The 20,422-nt window shown below is 45.3% G+C and overlaps 1 long non-coding RNA gene across 1 annotated transcript; it reads right to left on the bottom strand.

Annotated features, from left to right (window-relative positions):
• Window positions 1–5,320: 5,320 nt before the first annotated feature.
• LOC116970656 lies at window positions 5,321–18,878 on the bottom strand. The gene is made up of 6 exons (XR_004411238.1): window positions 18,693–18,878; window positions 18,005–18,010; window positions 16,772–16,776; window positions 15,649–15,653; window positions 10,673–10,678; window positions 5,321–5,331 (listed from the first exon to the last, which is right to left on the bottom strand). It is a non-coding gene; the product is annotated as an uncharacterized LOC116970656 (long non-coding RNA).
• Window positions 18,879–20,422: the final 1,544 nt, after the last annotated feature.

The following is a 20,422-nucleotide window of genomic DNA, read 5'->3' on the forward strand; positions in this document are numbered from 1 at the left end:
CAAAATGATGGAGACAAATGGAGTTCTCCTTTAAGATTCCTGTGTGAAATAAGTTCAAAGTCATTTCAATTGAGTTTCCAGTTTCCAAAACTGTCCATCACTCAAATATAACTGATCAAGCTCACACAGAGAGGCCATTAAAGAACACATCATGTGGAACAAGGAAATACTGTGCTTTTCAATCCGATTGGGGGAGGGGATTGTTCATCTCTGGCTAAGGCTGCACAATGAGGTTTCATCACTTCGAAGGAGTAAAATACTGTGCAAATGATTTATTCTTCAGCTTCGGGATGAATAGAGCAAAACCATACAACATTAAAGTTGACATAACATACTAGAGATGTCCAGCATTGAGAGGAGTGTAGGAAGGAACTACAGATGCTGATTTAAACTGAAGAGATACACAAAAAGCTGTTGTCACTCAGCAGGACAGGCAGCATCTCTGAATAGAAGGAATGGTGACGTTTCGGGTCAAGACCCTTCTATCCAGAGATGCTTCCTGTCCCGCTGAGTTACTCCAGCATTTTGTGTCCGGCATTGAGAGGTTGAACAGAACTGCGAAAACGTGCCCATATGCAGCGCGGCTGTGCAAAGAAAGTACTGTAATTCACACTATTTTGTTTCCTCTGTAAATCTTCGCTCATTCGAGTGCAGAAAGTGAAGAGTTAAAATCCCTTGGCAACTTTGCAGTGGACCTACAGCACACAATATCAGACTGCATGGCTGTTATGCTGAATGAGTTGTGCATTCGTCATTTCTATCCTCAGTGCCCATAAGTACAGCATAAGGAGGCAGCACTCTGCCTCAGGCTATTAAAGAAAACTAATAATCTGCTAGCAGTGGGCGGCACACTACATGAACCACCATCTATCCCATAATTGCATGTTCTGCTCGACTTTGGGCACATGTGGCTGCCACATAATTTTTCAAGATTTATTTTTCTATTCTTACCAAGAATAAGATATTTGGACAACTTGTCATCATCAGTACGAATTTAATCAAGGCCTGCCTCTATTTCTCTTGCTCTGGGTCTGTGTGTCTTTTGTGTGTTAGGCTCACCTGGTAGCATTTATCTGCTTAATATTAAACAACCCACGATCCCTTACTGTTCGGTTGCCTCAGATTGTTTAAAAATGTAATGAAATCAAAGCCATACCTCACATTACAGAAACAAATAGAATGCTTTCAGTAAGTTGTTATCAGGAATTTGGGAAAGGAAGTGTGCTTTTGGAGAATAGGTTGCTCACCAGAGAGGCAATGTTCCTTCCAGCTGAAGAGCATTGGCATAGAATGGGAAAATGCCACGCTTGGCACTACTGAACATAAGAAGCCTTTTTGTAAATTACATTCATTATGGCTGATCTATCTCTCCCTCCTAACTCCATTCTCCTGCCTTCTCCCCATAACCTCCGACACCTGTACTAATCAAGAATCTATCTCTGCCTTAAATAATCTCATCTCCAAATACATTGATTCTATCCGATTTCCCCCACGTCCAGTCCCTTCTGACCTACATCCGCGACACCTCACCTTCAACTCTTCCATAACATTCAATTTCTAGGTCCCCATTGCCTCATCTCTTTCATCGACATCCAGTCCCTTTACACCTCCAACCCCCACCAGGAATGTCTCAAGAACCTCTGATTCTTTCTTGAACAGTCAGTTTCCCTCTAATAACACTCTCTGTCTCCATCATAGGAGACAAACTGTCAACTGGCATCTACTATAAACCTACTGGCTCCCACAATTATTTGACCTACACCTCCTCCCACTCTGTCTCCTGCAAATACACTATCTCATCTGGAGGGTGGCATATGTTGTGTCTCTATTTGTTGGAAGAAAGTTACTGGACTTGATTCTGAGGGATAAGATACACCTTCATTTAGAAAGACAGGGTGTTGATTAGCGATAGTCAGCATGTTTTTATGCATTTGATATCGTTTTTTGAAGAAGTAACCAAGAAGGAACGAAGACAGCATCTATATGGATTTCAGCAAGGCCTTTGCTAAAGATCTGCATGGTAGGCTGCTCGGGAAGGTCAGATTGCATGGGCTCCAGGGAGAGCTAGCTACCTGGAGATAGCTTGGCTTCATGGTATGAAGTAGATGGGTGGTGGTGGTGGAAGGTTGTTTTTCGGATTGGAGGCCTGTGACTAGTGACTAGTGGTGTGCCTCAGGGGACTTGCTCTTTGTGCTTTATATCAATGATTTGGATGAGAATGTACAAGGCATGATGAGTAAGTTTGCAGATGATTAAAAATAAGTGATATTGTTGACAGTGAAGAAGATGATCAGGAATTATAGTAGGATCTTGATCAGCTGGGCAAGTGGGTTGAGAAGTGGCAAATGGAATTTAATTCAAACCAGGGCCAGAACGTGGAGGTGGCACAGTGGCACAGTGGTAGAGTTGCTGCCTTAAAGCACCAGAGACCCGGGTTCGATCCTGACTTTGGGTGTTGTCTGTACGGAGTTTGCACGTTCTCTCTGTGACTGGGTATTCCGGTTTTCTTCCACATCCCCAAAACATGCGGGTTTATAGGTTAATTGGCTTCTGTAAAATGTCCTTAGATTGTGGCATAGAACTAGTGTACAGGTGATCATTGGTCGGCACAAACACAGTGGGCCGAAGGGTCTGTTTCCACGCTGTGTTTCTGAACTAAACTAAATTAAACTAAACTAAACTAATTTAAACTAACTTCACAGAGGTGCTGGGAAATGTTGTAGAGCAGAGGGATAAAGGAACATGGGTGTATGTTTTCCCAAAAATGGCATCAGAGCTAGAAAGGGTGGTGAAGACTTTTGGCACATTAGCCTTCAACAGTCAGGGAATTGATTAGGATATGTTAGAATATGTTACAATTGTACAAGACGTTGATGAGGACACACTTGGATTATTGTGTTCAGTCTTGGCCAACCTGATAGAAAGATGCCTTTAAGCTTGAACGGGTACGGAAAAGATTTACAAGGATGTTGCCTGGACTCGAAGATCTTGGCTATACAGAGAAGTTGGGTAGAATAGGACTTTATTTCTTAAAATGCAGGAGGCTGTAAGGATGATCTTGTAGAGGTGCTTAAAATCATGTGGAGAATAAATAGTGTGAATGCATCCAGGGTAAGGAATCAAGAACAAAAGAAAATAGGTTTAAGGTGAGAGGGCAAAGATTTAATAGGAATCTGATGGGAAACGTTCTCACACTGGGTATGAGGATGCTGGGTATATGGAACAAGCTGCTGGGGGACGTTGTTGAGGCAGGTGCAATGACAATATTTAAAAGACATTTGGACAGGTACACTGACAGGAAAGGTTGAGAGGAATACGGACCTAATGCGGGCAAATGGGTCTAGCGTAAATTGTGCTTCTTGGTTGGCTTGGACGAGTTGGGCTGTGGGGCCTGTTTCCGTGTTGTACAGCTCAATGACTATAACTCTGAGTAAATCCGTTTGGTTTATATTTAGTGAACTTTGCCACCTTGTTTTGTGTTAAATTTTACCACCAACCTTTCCTTGACTTTAAGGTTAATACTGCCATTCTGTGAAAACATTTTATCTTGTGCTAGTAAGTGTTTGGCTCTTTAAAAAAATAAATGGCAGAATCAGACTAATCTCATTATATTTTTTAAATTTAATATACTTGTTAAGATGGAAAGATCCCCACACAACATGATGACATTATCAACATCTCCATAAGTGAATATCATGTAAATGCTGTCTCAATTCAACGTAGGTACTGGAGACACAAGGAACTGCAGATGCTGGAATCTTGAGCAGGAGGAACCGGAGGAACTCAGTGGATTAGGCAACATTTGTGGAAGGAATGGACTGGCAACCCTTCTGGTCGAGAAGAAAGGTCTACAATTCTTGCAATGTCAGAATAAGAACTGGTGGCAAAAGACTGTTCAATATGCTGAATCTTGGGAATGGCATTTTACAAATTTCATCCTGTGTAATCTTGTTTTAATCAGTGTATTTTCACCACTACTGGTTTGGTCATATTTGTTTTGAAGGTAATTCATTTTGACCTTCCCTGCAGGCATTCATGATTGTTTATAGCCTTAGTTTCTGCAGACCTTTTGAAGGAAATAAATTTGTACATTTTATTTGAGATTACTCTATTTTGATATTGTTTCATTTGGTATAGGCACATCAAATAATTGTATTAAAACTAATAAGCTTAGACATGGCAAAATGAAAAAGGTACACAGCAAATCCTTCAAATCTATTGCAAAACAGTTTAGGTTTAATTTTCTCATGTGTGTCGAGGTACGGAGAAAAGCCCTGTTTTGCTGCTTTCCAAACAGATCAGGTAATGCTGTACATAAATACAATCAAATTAAACACAAATCCAATGGATAAAGGAGAAGATGCAGAATTCCAGAGACTTGTGGATGTAGCCCAGTCCATCACAGAGATCAGTCTCCCTAAAATTAGGAGCGCAGGTACATAGTTCCTTGAAAGTGGCATCACAGGTAGATAGGGTGGTCAAGAAGGCTTTCGGCACATTGGCCCTCATCAGTCAGGTATTGACTATAGAAGTTGAGTGGTCATGTTACAGTTGTATAAGACATTGGTGAGGCCACATTTAGAGTATTGTGTTCAGTTTTGATCACCGTGTTATAGGAAAGATGTTGTTAAGCTGGATTCTTTGGAGCACAGGATTCAGGCTAGGATTCTTTGGAGCACAGGGGGATGAGCGGTGATCTTATAGAGGTGTACAAGATCATGAGAAGAATAGATCAGGTAAATGCACAGTCTTTAGCCCAGAGAAGGGGAATTGAGATTCAGACGACATAAGTTTAAGGGGACAACATTTAATAGCAATCAGATGGGTAACTTTTATAGACAAAGTGTGGTGGGTATATGGAACGAGTTGCTGGAGAATGCAGTTGAGGCAGGTACTATCATAACGTTTGAAAGACAGGTACATGGACATGTACATGGATAAGATAGGTTTAGAGGTTTATGTGCCAAGCGTTGGCAAGTGGGACTAGTGTAGATGGAGCATGTTGGATGGCATGGGGCCTGTTTCCACACTGTATGGCTCTATGACTCTATGAGACTGGAGGACACAAATTATGTGTCAGACAACATCTCCGGAAAACATGGATAGGTGACACTTTGAGCTGGGACCCTTTTTCCAGACTGAAACATTGCATATCCATGTTCTACAGAGATGCTGCCTGACCAGCTGAATTACCCCAACACTTTGTGTTCTTTTATGTAAACTAGTATCTGCAGTTCCTTGTTTCTACCAGTACCATTGGTAGCCTTTGTGTTCCCACGATCTCCCTCCAGCTTTTGTCTCCACCTTCACCCTCTCCTCCCCCATCTCCAGCTCCCCCCTTCCTTTCCCACTTGGCTCATTCTGCCCAGCACCCTTCACATCTCCTAAGTTCCCCTATCACCTACTAGCCCCAGCTTCATACTCCCCCTCCCCCCCCCCCCCCCCCCCCCCCCCTCCGTTTTATATGGGCCATCTCCCTTCTACACTCTTAGTCCCATTACAGGGACTTGATCCAAAGCATGGACAATGCTCCCCCCCCCCCCCACATGTGATACTCAACACACTGTTCATCCAGCAGTTTTTTTTAATGCTCTGGATACCTTTATCTGCAGTCTCTTATGACTCTTGTGCTTTTGAAATATGCATAGCAGTTAATTCCAGTAAATATTGATGAAAATATTCAAGTAGAAATATGTTACATCAATTTTATAACTAGTTAGTTGTGATTAGCTGCATTTATTGCTTGTACATGGGAAGGAGATGGCCTAATGTATAACAAGCAACAATCCCCTTTGCCAATTTTCTACTTGCAACTCTTAATGTTCTGTAAAACTGTAGGCATTCAGTTTGCTGAAAAAAACATTTTAGACTTTGAAGCAGAAGTAAGGATGTCCTTGCTAGGTATCTCATAACACTATTTTATTTTTAATACAACAAATTAATCTATTGTCTTAATTAATCTCACAATAAAGCTCCAAAACCTCCAAAGAACTAAAATTGCACACTTTATTGTAATTGAACCATTTTTGTTCACAGCACACCAAGGTGGGAAGTAATGCTGGATGTGCTAAAGCACAGGTGCACAATTTAAGACACCAATTATATGAAGGAAATATAAATATCAAACTAAAGTTTCCCTAGGATACTATTAAAAATGAAGTGGTTTTGCAGTGAAGGAGTTCAAAATATTGGATTTAAAACTAGAAAATATTAGTGAATTCAATGGATTCATGAATGGGAAGGGTTTAGAGTGATATTGGCCAAACTCGAGCAAATGGAACTGGGTTAGATGAGGCATCTTGGTTGGCCGAAGGGCCTGTTTCTGTGCTGTATGACTCTTTGAATCAATAATTCTATTGTAGAATTTCCTTCTCATTTTTAAATAGTGCCCAATGTTCCTATGCATTCACCTGAATAGACATGGTCTTAATTTTCCCACAGAGGCCAACTGTTCTGCTGTCCATTTCAAGCATTTTCTGTATTCTTTTCCATATATCTTGTATTGTCTGAATGGGGAAGCAACACTTCCTTTGTTTTGCTCTTTTTGCCTAACGATAGTTTCTTTCAAAATGTGGTCATAAATTCATCCCTGTAGATAGTACCATGTCGTTATGTCAGTAGGTTGTATTCTTTCTCTGAAATTCCTTCTAGGTAAATCAAACGATTACTCTTCTGAGCCAGACTACATGCTGAGGCAATTATACAGCACATTTAGCACTGCAGAACAGGGAAAGCTTACAAAGCAATTGTTAACTTAGATCAGTAGTCATTTTGACCTCCATATTCACTCCATGATGGTTCCAATTCTTGATGGACATTGTGTACTGGGTGTGCAATTAGTGAAATCTGTTTTCTGATAGCTGTGTGCTTTGTAGTTCACATTGGCAACACATAGACAACAGTAGTCTAATACTCAATAAGGATGAATTATCACATGGAACATGGGCCAAAATAAGACAACCTACAAAACTTTATCATAATACCATTAGTCACCTCCAGAAAGGTCAGAGGAAAATGAAAAATGTTTATATGTAACTTGAGTTTGTCTGTGGCAAAGTGACTTCATAATCAAAGACCTTTAAAAATCAAAGGACTCAGTACATAGTTCCCTTGGAATAAGGGAAAATAGCAGTCAGATGAACTGTGGGACCTACCAACTCCACTTTAAGATCTTTGAGGTCTTTCACCAGTGGTGGATGCATTGAATCTTGGAGATCAACTGGACCAATGCCAGCTACAAATACGCAAACAACACTGCACGTGTAATAGAAACAATCATACAGATTGGGCAGCATCTGTGGAAAGAAAGGGTTTTAGATCAGAATAGTCATAAAGCAAGTGTCAACCATGAAGCTGTTCCTACCAGCACTAAAACCTTGTTCTCAACCACATCCTGTGGGTAGGCCACGGCACTTCAATGGCTAAAACTGTCCCAAAACAAGGGTCTTTTCTAAAATTCTGTCAGCCAAAGCTCAACTGAATGTATAATTTATACAAAAAATTGTATAAAGATGTTCTTATGGTTCCCTTCAAACATGGAGGCATCAAGACCAATGACCAGATAGGGTATCTTGGTCGACATGGTTGAGTTGTGCCGAAGTGCCTAATTCCGTGCTGTATGACTCTATGACTGTGAGGAATAAAAGTAATAATTGCTCAGCATGGTGTCACCTGGTACATCAAGGCGCAGGCCATTTTGAGGCCCAGAAACGATGCTGAACACAGCAGCAGTGGTGACAAAGGATTTGGGATCAACCAGGGAATGCAAATCCCACTTCCCCAAGCAACAGCATGATTCAACTGTAAAGAATGTGTGCATCCTCCTTTATGTGAACACCATCCACGTAATATGGGCATCAATCTCGCTTCCAACTTTGTACATTTAGATGCGCACAGCCTCTTGCACTAACATACTTGATTGCATGGTTCCTGACAAAAGAACTAAAGTGCAACTTGTCTCCATTCTGAAAATGAAGTTCCACCTGGGGTGTCCAGAATAATTGTGCACTATTGCACCACATTCTGCAACATAATCATTGATCCTGATTGGGTGAGGACTAGTCTTTCCCCTATAGCTCCTAGGACTGTTTAGTTCTTTTTCCTGATTTACCCTTGGGAATTTTGCTAAAAGGCCACAGTTTAAAAGCACTTTGCTAGTTTCAGCACCACACAATGTGCACTACCGTTATATTTTGTCAAATGTAAACTGCCTGAAAAGATGAAATCAACTTGTTTTTTGGGATTTAAAACCAATCTTATGGATCTTTATATGAAGTACATGGAAGTCCTGTACCAGTCAGCTTCAGTAGCAGAGCAGGTTCCGATGCATCCTAGCATTGATGCCTTTAGCGCCTACTCCAAAAATGTTGAAAATATTGCTGTGGATGCCTCGCAGCTCCAATTCCCCATTCCAATGATTATTTTATTAACACTCAGCTGACTTTTGCATCTGTATTAGTTCTCATTGCTTCCTATTTTCTTATATCTTCTAAAATAACTTTTCTTATGGCCCTGTCTCACGGTGCGAGTCCACCCACGAGGGATCCCGAGTGAAAGAAAAAAACACACTCGTCGTTGTCTACGAGATTCCAAGTTTATGTTCACGAGTTTAAACGAGTTCCCACGTGTATGTCTAAGTTTGCCGTTTACTTCTCATTTCTGCGATGTACCAAGTTCCTCTCCCGAGTTACCAAGTTCCTCTCCCGAGTTACTGTTGAGCCAACCGTGAATTAAGGTCTGTTTTAAGTATCAAATAGAGGAGCTGGACAGCATCTCATACAGTAAGTATATTCGGATTCAGTATTGAAAGTTATTCAATTTCAGAACTTAAAAAAACTAGGCAGGATCTTGGCCCCACACTCGCTGCCATTGTGCAACACGGAGGCGGTGGCGGCGAAGCGACAGTGTTAAAGAAGACAGCTCCATCCTGCGGCTTTGAGTTAAAGATAGAATTCAGTGCAGCCGCGTCTATTGATATGACCTACAAAGGGAAAATGCACACCGTCCAGTGCCAGAGCTAGGCTGGGATCATTCTCTGATCTCATCTCTCTCTTTCTGTGTGTGCATTAGCAGGGGGAAGAGCGGTCTACCTCGCTGAGGCTCAAGACCTCTGCAGCCTGCCCTTTGCAGCCATCAACTTGTTTGTTCCTTTGGTGTGCCTCATCTGCCCTGCTCCCATCCCAGCCCTGCCCCAGCTCTCTGCCCCATTCTCTTGGAAATGTTGCTTCCGCCGCTGTAACGAGAAGGGGTCCGGCTGGCTGGCTTGGTGGGTGGGAGGGTGGGTGGGCAGGGAGGGGGAGTGGGTACAAACCACCAAATCCATTCTCAAAAGTCGGGCAGAGCCGTGTAGAACTCACGTTTCTCTCTGCTTCATATACGTGGGAATTCCCTCAGTATGGTCACTCAGCGGGCAGGCAGCATCTCTGGAGAGAAGGAATGGGTGACAGGATGACGTTTCCAAAATTCTGCTGTGTCTTTGTGTTACTCCAGCACCGTGTGTTCACTTTTTGTCAACCACCATCTGCCCTTTCTCGTGTAAGACACTATTTGTATCCGTGGCAGTTGATTGTCTCTCCCTTAAGTTTCCCAGGGGGTCGGGACGGGACTGGAGTTGGGAGGGAAAGGTGGGGGGGAGCGGAGGGGAGTAGAGGGGTGCCTTAGTATGGGAGACAAGTGTAGGAGAGGTGTGCTGACTGTGTGGGCAGACACTTTGGTTGTGATTGCCCACCAGTCTCAAAAGCCGCTGTGTCTCCCTGTCCCTGGGATAGCAGGTGGCGATCAAACAGCACAATAACTCCCTCCCCCTCCATGCCACACGAAGGGAAACAATCACAAGGCTTTAGCATCAGAAACAGCGGGCAGGCGATAATCACCCGCCATAACGCGAGAGAGATCATGCACTATTGTAGGTCTCCATTGCACTTCGGTGTTTCTGTCGGGGGGATGGGAGTCAGCGGGCACGCCGGCTCTGCCACACCATGGGCCGCCGCCAACCAAGCCACCCGTCCACGTCCACGTCCACGTCCACATGTTCGGTAGAACAGGAGCTGAGACTGGGAACTGTACCGCCTTTGCCCCCTCCCTCTGCAACTGCAAACAACCCCACTCTCCGGCTCACCTAACCCGCCCATCCCTTCTCTCTGGGTATTGAAAGCGCTTCTGGTCTGCAGTGTGCAATAGTCACCAAAATACTGCATCTTTAGAAAGGAAAAATACAAAACATGTCAATCCCACTGGATAGGCCATAGTCATGGTGCTGTACAACACGGAAACAGGTCCTTCGGCCCAGCTTGGGCGTGCCGTCCAAGTTGGCGTCTTGGTGTAGTCCTATTTGCCTGTATGTGGCCCATAGCCCTCTAAACCCTTCCCATCCATTTATCTGTCGTTAATAACCTCAAGAAAATGCCTGCTTCAATTTCCTGGGTCTCCCCCCTTTCCAGGGTTAATCGCTCCACTGTTTATAATGCACTCTGCATTATGAAGTCTTCGACAGTGAACCCCATGGGCAATCACTACCAAAGTGTCTGCCCATACAGTCAGTACACTTGTCTCCCGTACTAAGTCACCCTAACCCCCCCTCCCTCCCCACCCCTCCTTCCACCCCCACCCACCACCACCTTTCCCTCCCAACTCCAGTCCCGTCCCGACCCCCTAGGAAACTGAAGGGAGTGACAATCAACTGCCACGGATACAAATAATGTCATACACAAGAAAGGGCAGATGCTGGTTGACAAAAAGTGAACACACAGTGCTGGAGTAACACAAAGACGCAGCAGAAATTTGGAAACGTCATCCCGTCACCCATTCCTTCTCTCCAGAGATGCTGCCTGTCCTGCTGAGTTAAAGAGTGCCCACGGTAGACTCATGAATCACTATGGTAAACTCACGGGCCACTACGTTCTTCCAACGAGTTTAAATGTTTCAAATTTTTACTTCAAGAGTAAATTTGACTCGTGGAAATCTTTAAACATGTTCAAAGTTTTTCAAGAGTTAACAAGTTTCCCGGGTACCTATCGTTAGCGCCACGAGTCGCTAAGTTGCGTCCACGAGTTCCGACGTTCCCGCTACATTAATTGTATGTGATTACCACAAGTTTAAGTTGTTTTAAACTTGGGGTCACTCGTGGCTCGACTCGCACCGTGAGACAGGAGTTTTAGCCTTTGGGTTATCTCTGACTTCCTAATCTATTTTCTGGGGACTTGGTCTAATCTCTTTTCTCAAAGGGATACCTAATAATGTAATTCTAAAATGTCCTATTTCCAAGCTCTTAAACTGTGTAATTTCCGCTCTTCCACATCTGAACAGTTTAAATTTCAGTGTCTATTTTATCCTCCTGCACCAGCCTACACAAAATCCCTTGCTGGTTCTAATTCTCTGTGAGGTTGCATGCAATTAATGGAATTAAATGGTTTTAAATCAAAAGAGGGGGCTTGTACGCCAGGTTGTTTCTGGATGAATTCTCCTTCCACATCCATCCGTTTAATAAAATGCTCACTTCTTCATGGGTTATTTCTGGCTGCCTTTCCCATTTAATTTTTCTTTCCTTGCACTGTTGTGCCTTCCCGAGCCCCCTTTCGCTGTGATGGTATTTCAGTCTCAGTCACAGAGGCCGATGTCAGGAAATCCTTCAGAGGGGTGGACCCTCGAAAAGTGCCTGGACCTGATGGTATACCTGGTCGTGTTCTAAAAACCTGTGCGGACCAACTGGCTGCAGTTTTTGTGGACATTTTCAACCTCTCACTTCTGAGGTCTGAAGTTCCCACCTGCTTCAAAAGGCCATCAATTATACCAGTGCCCAAGAAGAGTAAGGTGACGTGCCTCAATGACTATCGACCTGTGGCACTAACGCCTGTCGTGATGAAGTGCTTTGAGCGGTTGATCATGGCGCAAATTAACTCCTACCTCAACAAAATCCTGGACCCACTGCAGTTCGCTTACCGCCACAACAGATCAATGGTGGATGCGATCTCGCTGGCCCTCCACTCCGCTCTGGACCACCTGGACAACAAAAACTCATATGTCAGGCTGTTATTCATTGATTACAGCTCGGCATTTAATACAATAATCCCCTCCAAGCTGGTTATCAAACTTGCAGAACTGGGTCTCTGTGCATCGCTCTGCAATTGAATCCTCGACTTCCTCACTCTCAGACCACAGTCTGTTTGTATTGGTGGAAATGTGTCAGACTCGATAACAATTAGCACGGGAGCACCTCAAGGCTGCGTGCTTAGCCCCCTGCTGTACTCACTCTATACTCATGACTGCGTAGCTGGTCATAGTGCGAACTCCATCATCAAGTTCGCTGACGACACCACTGTTGTGGGACGTATCACTGATGGCAAAAGGAGACATGGTGGAGAGAGTCAACGACTTTAGGTTCCTGGGAATAAACATCTCCCAGGACCTCAAATGGCAAATGAACACCGTCACTCTCTTGAAGAAGTCTCATCAGCGGCTGTATTTCCTGAGGTCTCTACGGAGAGCTAACGTCTCACAGCCGCTGCTGCTGTCCTTCTATCGATGCGCCGTGGAAAGTATCCTCACCTATGGAATCCTGGTGTGGTTTGCCAGCTGTACTGTGGCTGAGAGGAGGGCGCTGCAGAGAATTATAAAAACTGCGCAGCGCATTACAAACGCTAACCTGCCCTCCTTGGATGACATATACAAGGCCCGATGCTTGCGCAGGGCCATAAATATCAAGAAGGACACATCCCACCCTGCCAACCACCTTTTTACTCTGCTACCCTCGGGGAGGCGACTCAGGTCTCTGCAGGCTCGCACCGGTAGACTAAAAAATAGTTTCTACCCATGTGCGGTAAAAGAGCTTAACTCCAATAGTGAACACTGGGAAGCAAGAAGTAACCGAGGAATACTGCTAAATTCTTTTAAACTTTTTAAAAAATGTATCTATTATTTTACTATTAACTGTGCATATGTGTATTGGTTGTTGTGTTGTATTTCCTTTAACGGAGGAGAAGCAAATGGAATTTCGTTGCTCAGTTTTGTGCAATGACAATAAACATATTCTATTCTATTCTATTCTATATGAGTATAAGAGCAGGGAGGTTCTACTGCAGTTGTACAGGGTCTTGGTGAGACCACACCTGGAGTATTGCGTACAGTGTTGGTCTCCTAATCTGAAGAAAGACATTCTTGCCATAGAGGGAGTACAGAGAAGGTTCACCAGACTGATTCCTGGGATGGCAGGATTTTCATATGAAGAAAGACTGGATAGACTCGGCTTTTACTCGCTAGAATTTAGAAGATTGAGGGGAGGATCTTATAGAAACTTACAAAATTCTTAAAGGTTTGGACAGGCTAGATGCAGGAAAGTTGTTCCCGATGTTGAGGAAGTCCAGAACAAGAGGTCACAGTTTAAGGATAAGGGGGAAGTCTTTTAGGACCGAGATGAGAAAATGTTTTTTCACACAGAGTGGTGAATCTGTGGAATTCTCTGCCACAGAAAGTAGTTGAGGCCAGTTCATTGGCTATATTTAAGAGGGAGTTAAATGTGGCCCTTGTGGCTAAATGGATCAGGGGGTATGGAGAGAAGGCAGGTACAGAATACTGAGTTGGATGATCAGCCATGATCATATCGAATGGCGTTGCAGGCTCGAAGGGCTGAATGGCCTACTCCTGCACCTATTTTCTATGTTTCTATGTTTCTATGGGGATGAGTCAGAGTATAGAAGAGAGATCGAGCAACTGTCCATATGGTGCCAGCACAATAACCTGGCCCTCAACACCAGCAAAACCAAGGAACTGATTGTGGAATATGGAAGGAGTAGGATTGGGACCCACAGTCCCGTTTATATGAATATTGATGGTTGAAAAGGTCAAGAGCTTCAAATTCCTGGGCATGCACATCTCTGAAGATCTTTCCTGGTCCGAGAACACTGATGCAATTATTAAGAAAGCTCATCAGCGCCTCTACTTCCTAAGAAGATTACGGAGAGTCGGTTTGTCAAGGAAGACTCTCTCTAACTTCTACAGGTGCACAGTAGAGAGCATGCTGACCGGTTGCATCGTGGCTTGGTTCGGCAACTTGAGCGCCCTGGAGAGGAAAAGACTACAAAAAGTAGTAAACACTGCCCAGTCCATCATCGGCTCTGACCGCCCTTCCATCGAGGGGATCTATCGCAGGCGCTGCTTCAAAAAGGCTGGCAGTATCATCAAAGACCCACGCCATCCTGGCCACACACTCATCTCCCAGCTACCTTCTGGTAGAAGGTACAGGAGCCTGAAGACTGCAAAGACTAGGTTCAGGAATAGCTACTTCCCCACAGCCATCAGGCTATTAAACTCGGCTCAGACAAAACTCTGAACTTTAATAGCCCATTATCTGTTATTTGCACTTCATCAGTTTATTTTTTTATTCATGTGTGTATATATTTATTGTATTGTATTGTATTGTATTGTATTCAAATTTATTGTCATTGTCTCAATTAGAGGCAACAAAATGAATTTTCCTTACAGGCAGTATCATAAAAATAAATAAATAATAAATAATAAAACATATTAAAAATAAAATTGAATTCAAAAAAGAAAGGTGTCCATATACCATTTATATAATGGTATATGGACACACTGATCTGTTTTGCAGTCAATGCCTACTATGTTCTGTTGTGCTGAAGCAAAGCAAGAATTTCATTGTCCTATCAGGGACACATGACAATAAACTCACTTGAACTTGAACTTGAACAGTTACATTACTTCCCAAGTTGAGATTTGAACATTCTGGGGAATCTATGAGGTGACTCTTAAACCCCTGTCTCACGGTGCGAGTCGACCCACGAGTGACCCCGAGTTTAAACAAATTAAACTTGTGGTAATCAAGTACAATTGACGTAGTGGGAACGTCGGAACTCATGGACGCAACTTCGACTCGTGGCGCTAACGGCAGGTACCCGGGAAACTTGTTAACTCTTGGAAAACTTTAAACATGATTAAAGATTTCCACGAGTCAAATTTACTCTTGAAGTTAAAATTTCAAACATTTAAACTTGTTGTAAGAACGTAGTAGCCCATGAGTTTACCGTAGTGACTCGTGAGTCTACCGTGGGCACTCTTTCTCAGTGGGCAGGCAGCATCTCATACAAACATAGAAACATAGAAAATAGGTGCAGGAGGAGGCCATTCGGCCCTTTGAGCCAGCACCGCCATTCATTGTGATCATAGCTGATACTCAATAACCCGTGCCTGCCTTCTCCCCATATCCCTTGACTCCACTAGCCCCTAGAGCTCTAACTCTCACTTAAATCCATCCAGTGATTTGGCCTCCACTGCCCTCTGTGGCAGGGTATTCCGTAAATTGGGGTTGGGGTGACTCTGTACTGGAAACAAGTGTACTGACTGTGTGGGCAGACACTTTGGTAGTGATTGCCCATGGTGTTCACTGTCGAGGACTTCATAATGCAGAGAGCATTATAAACAGTGGAGCGATTAACCCTGGAAAGGGGGGAGCCTTCTTTCTGAGTTGGACCCAGGAAACTGAAGCAATTTTCTTGAGGTTATTAACGACAGATAAATGGATGGGAAGGGTTTAGATGACTATGGGCCACATGCAGGCAAATAGAACTACCCCAAGACGCCAACTTGGGCGGCACGACCCAGCTGGGCCGAAGGACCTGTTTCCGTGTTGTATAGCACCATGACTAAGGCCTATCCAGTGGGATTGACATGTTTTGTATTTTTCCTTTCTAATGATGCAGTGTATTTTGGTGACTATTGCACACTGTAGACCAGAAGCGCCTTCAATACCCAGAGAGAAGGGATGGGCGGGTTAGGTGAGCCAGAGAGTGGGGTTGTTTGCAGTTGCAGAGGGAGGGGGCAAGGGCGATACAGTTACCAGTCTCAGCTCATATTGTATTGTATTGTATTGTATTGTATTCAAATTTATTGTCATTGTCTCAGTTAGAGACAACGAAATGAATTTCCCTTACAGGCAGTATCATAAAAATAAAAATAAATAAATAATAATAAATAATAAAACATATTAAAAATAAAATAGAATTTAAAAAAAAGCACAAAAACTGAAAGTCCACGGCACAACATAACACAGTGGCACCAAGGTGAGGAAGGCACCATAGTCCAGCCAGCCTCCACTCCGTTCTTCCCATATGTTCACTCGTGGTCGAGGCCTTCCTAGCACCCGCAGTCGCCGCCCCGGGTGGCCCAATGTTCAGGCCCTCATGCCGGGCTGGTGGAACGCCGACGCCGAACCCCGACGGTGAACATCCTCCTCCTCAGCGGCCCGGACCTCCTGATCAGCCGTCTCCCACAGCCGGAGTCCGCAGCTCCCGAGTCCGCAGCTCCCGAGTCCACAGCTCCCGAGTCTGCAGCGGCCGAGCCGGGCAGAGTCGCAGGACCCCGCGCTGTCCATCAGCGCCGCCCGCGTTGGGAGCTCCGCAAACCGCAGCTCCATGATGTCGGTGCCACAGGTCCAGCACTCCGGGCTCCAGACGGCGATCCCCGGTAAGGGCTGTCCTGCGCTGTCCCGCCGCTGCTGGAGCTCTGGTCGATCCCGGCAGGAAAGGCCACGTAGGTAGGCCGCTGGGGGGGGGGGGGCGAGGACGCGACTCGAATAATAGTCGCGTCTTCACCAGGAAGCGGCTGAAGGACGGTATCCCCCGCACCGTACCCTCTTCCCCCACATCAAAACACAAAAAACACACAAAAAAACACACTTTTACATAACTAAATAAACAAAAAAACAAAAAGATACCGGGCTGTAGGTGGAGGCTGCTGGCACCAGCGCCACCGGAAGTACAACACGATCTACTCATGTTCTACCGAGCATGTGGACGTGGACGGGTGGCTTGGTAGGCGGCGGCCCATGGTGTGGCAGCCTGCCTGCTGACTCCCATCCCCCCCGGTCCAGGGCCATGCTGGGAGAGCGCCCCCGAGCACCTGCTCCAGGGCGACTGGCACTGACCTGCTGGCGTCGCCGACGTGAAGACGGTGCGAAGCCCCCGCGCCCGGTGCAATGGGTGGGGAGCTGGAGAGGGGAGGGAAGGGGTCACACACATGGCCGGGAAGCAGAGGGGTGGGGGTGGTGGTGGTGACAGGCAGGGCCAACAATGAGATGGAGAAAGACAGAAACACCGACGTGCAAAGGAGACCTACAATTGTGCATGATCTCTCTCGCGTTATGGCGGGTGATTGTCGCCTGCCCGCTGTTTCTGACGCTAAAGCCTTGGGATCGTTGCCCTTTGTGTTGCCGTGGAGGGGGAGGGGGGTATTGTGCTGTTTGATTGCCCCCTGCTATCCCAGGGACAGGGAGACACAGCGGCTTTTGAGATTGGTGGGCAATCACTACCAAAGTGTCTGCCCACACAGTCAGTACACATCTCCTACACTTGTCTCCCGTACTAAGTCACCCCAACCCCCCTCCTTCCCCCACTCCCCTCCCCTCCCCCCCCCATCCCTCCTCCCCCCACCTTCTCTCCCAACTCTCTGGGAAACTGAAGGGAGCAACAATCAAATGCCACGGATACAAATAATGTCATACACAAGAAAGGGCAGATGCTGGTTGACAAAAAGTGAACACACAGTGCTGGAGTAACACAAAGACGCAGCAGAATTTTGGAAACGTCATCCCGTCACCCATTCCTTCTCTCCAGAGATGCTGCCTGTTCTGCTGAGTGATCATACTGAGGGAATTCCCACGTATATGAAGCAGAGAGAAACGCTCTGGCACTGGACGGTGCGCATTTTCCCTTTGTAGGTCATATCAATAGATGTGGCCACGCTGAGGGGGTGGAGAGAGAGGGGGGGAGGTGAGGGGGGAGATGGGGGGAGAGGGGGGGAGAAGGGGGGAGAAGAGGGAGACAGGGCGGGGAGAATGAGTGGAGACAACTTTTAAGAAGCCACAGGTACATGGCTTTGAAGCTCGGCGGACATTAACATTACCGGTCGGTTATCCTTGGTTCTGAAAACTACTGTTTACATTTTTATTTCCCAAGGAGCCAATGAAATTCACCGGTCAGCACCGGTGATAACTTACGACAACCTACGACCTCCTGGTGACCCACTACCACTGCACCTACGTCATGAGAATTCTCGCTACTATTCATGGCGTCAACATTTTGGTCGGCGTTTCTACGTTGAAAAATTAATGGCAACCAGAATGAAGTCGCGACTAGTTACAAGAATGGGGAACTACTCACCACCATGCAGGCGACACCCTGGCAACCTCCGCCGAACATGTGGCGACCTTGTGGCAACCTCATAGTCTCCTGTAGTGGCCTAAAATGTTGCGTAAGTGGGACAGGCCCATAAGGATGACCCAGGTAATCAGACTGTTGTAGCAGCACCAAACGTGGTGAACAAACAGTTGCTTTATTCAGACATTATATGGTTGACGTACATGCAAGTTTGCACCTCTAACATAGTGTCAATGCTGCTGCAGATGAGCGAGGCTGTTGTCTCGTGCTCAGCTACTTGTCGACTCCCCTGATCTCAAGGTGAGATCTGCTTATGTAGTAGGACACTCCCCTTAACCCATGATGTCATGTGACAGCCCTCGAAACCACTGATGAGGGTTCGACCGTAAGTGGTCTGACTATCAGCTGACACCACAAGACCCCCCCCCCCCCAGAACCGGTGGAAGGAAAATGAGCAGGCCAACGAAACGCAGCAGCCAAAACTCGTAAATGCACAGGCGAAAAGGATCGAACACGCTAACTTTCTACAATGTTGATGTGTATCTTTTCCTAGCCCATTTTTTAATGTTCAAATGAGTGCATTTGGATACAGCCGCAAACCTTCCTTTAGTCTCCGAGTCAATCAAAGAGGGGTTTGCGGCAGAACTCAAACGCACTCATTCTAACGTAAAATGGGCAAGGAAAAGATATACATCAACATTGTTGTCATCGATCAAGTCGGGGTCACCAATGTAGCGGCACTAAACGTGGTGAACAAACAGTTGCTTTATTCAGACATTATAAGGTTGACTTACATGCAAGTTTGGACCTCTAACATATTGTCATTGCTGCTGCAGCTGAGCAAGGGTGTTGTCTCGAGTTCAGCTACCTGTCGACTCCCCTGATCTCAAGGTGAGATTTGCTTATGTAGCAGGACACTCCCCTTAACCCATGACACCATGTGACAGCCCTCGTAACCACTGATGAGGGTTCGACCGTAAGTGGTCTGACTATCAGCTGATGCCACACTGTGATGGTATATTTATCCTGCTCTGTATTTATTGCCATACCAGCAAGTTATTCCTGAGGCTGAATCCAAATGAAATATATGTTTGGTTGTGATAGGAACAATGAATGATTGTTTGGTTTGTGGCATTACCGGTGTCAAGGTTTATGTCTTTTTTTTGGCAGGCAGTGTGGTGCAAAGGGGACAGATTTTGCATTCTGCTACTTAACTACCAAGGATCGCGTGCCCTTTGCTCTGGAGTATAGTTGAACAGTTTACCATTAGTTCTGAAGTTTAGTTCCACTCCTGCTGGGAATTTGTTGAAGTTTAACATTGCAGGAGAAAGATTGGAATGTGTTAGGGCATTAAGGCTTTAACACTTTCAATAAAAGCACTTTTCAAGATTGATTCTATTAGTCCTACCTGCCTGCATTTGGCCTAAATCCCTCTAATCCAGTCCTATCCATGCACCTGTCTAAATGTTTCTTAAACATCGAGATAGTACCTGCCTCAACTACCTCTGACAGCTCGTTCCATACACCCACCACCCTTTGTGTGGAAAAAAAGTTCTCAGGTTCTCCCAATAGCTCAGGCTCTTGATTCGTGGCAGCCTCTTTGTAAATCTTCTCTGCACCCTTTCCAAATTGATAACATCCTTCCTATACCACTGGGTTGTATGCTGCCCAAGCAAAATATGAGATGCTATTCCTCCAATTTGCGATTAGCCTCAATTTGACAATGGAGGAGGCCTTGGACAGAAAGGTCAGTGTGGGAATGGGAAGGGGAATTAAAGTGTTTGGCATCCGGGAGATCAGGTAGGTCCAGGCGGACTGAGCAAAAAGATCACCCAATCTACGTTTGGTCTCGCTGATGTATAACAGTCCACATCTTGAACAACGGATACTTTAGATGAGGTTGGGGGAGGTGCAAGTGAACCTTTGCCTAACCTGAAAAGACTGTCGGGATCCCTGGACATTTAAGGGAGGAGGTATAAGAACAGGTGTTGCAACTTCTGCAGTTGCATTGGAAGGTACCTGGGGAGGGGATGGTTTGGGTGCGAAAGGATGTTAACCAGGGAGTTGCAGATGGGGAACAGTCACTGCAGAAGGTAGAAACGGGTGGAGATGGGTAGATGCGACTAGTGGTGGGATCCCATTGGAGGTGGCGAAAATGTTGGAGGATTATGTGTTGTACGCAATGGCTGATGGGGTGAAAAGTAAGTACTAGGAGGACTCTGTCCCTGTTGCGACTAGGGTGAGGGGGAGCAAGGGTG

The sequence above is a fragment of the Amblyraja radiata genome, chromosome 3 (genome assembly GCF_010909765.2).
Source record: "Amblyraja radiata isolate CabotCenter1 chromosome 3, sAmbRad1.1.pri, whole genome shotgun sequence".
Lineage (NCBI taxonomy): Eukaryota > Metazoa > Chordata > Chondrichthyes > Rajiformes > Rajidae > Amblyraja > Amblyraja radiata.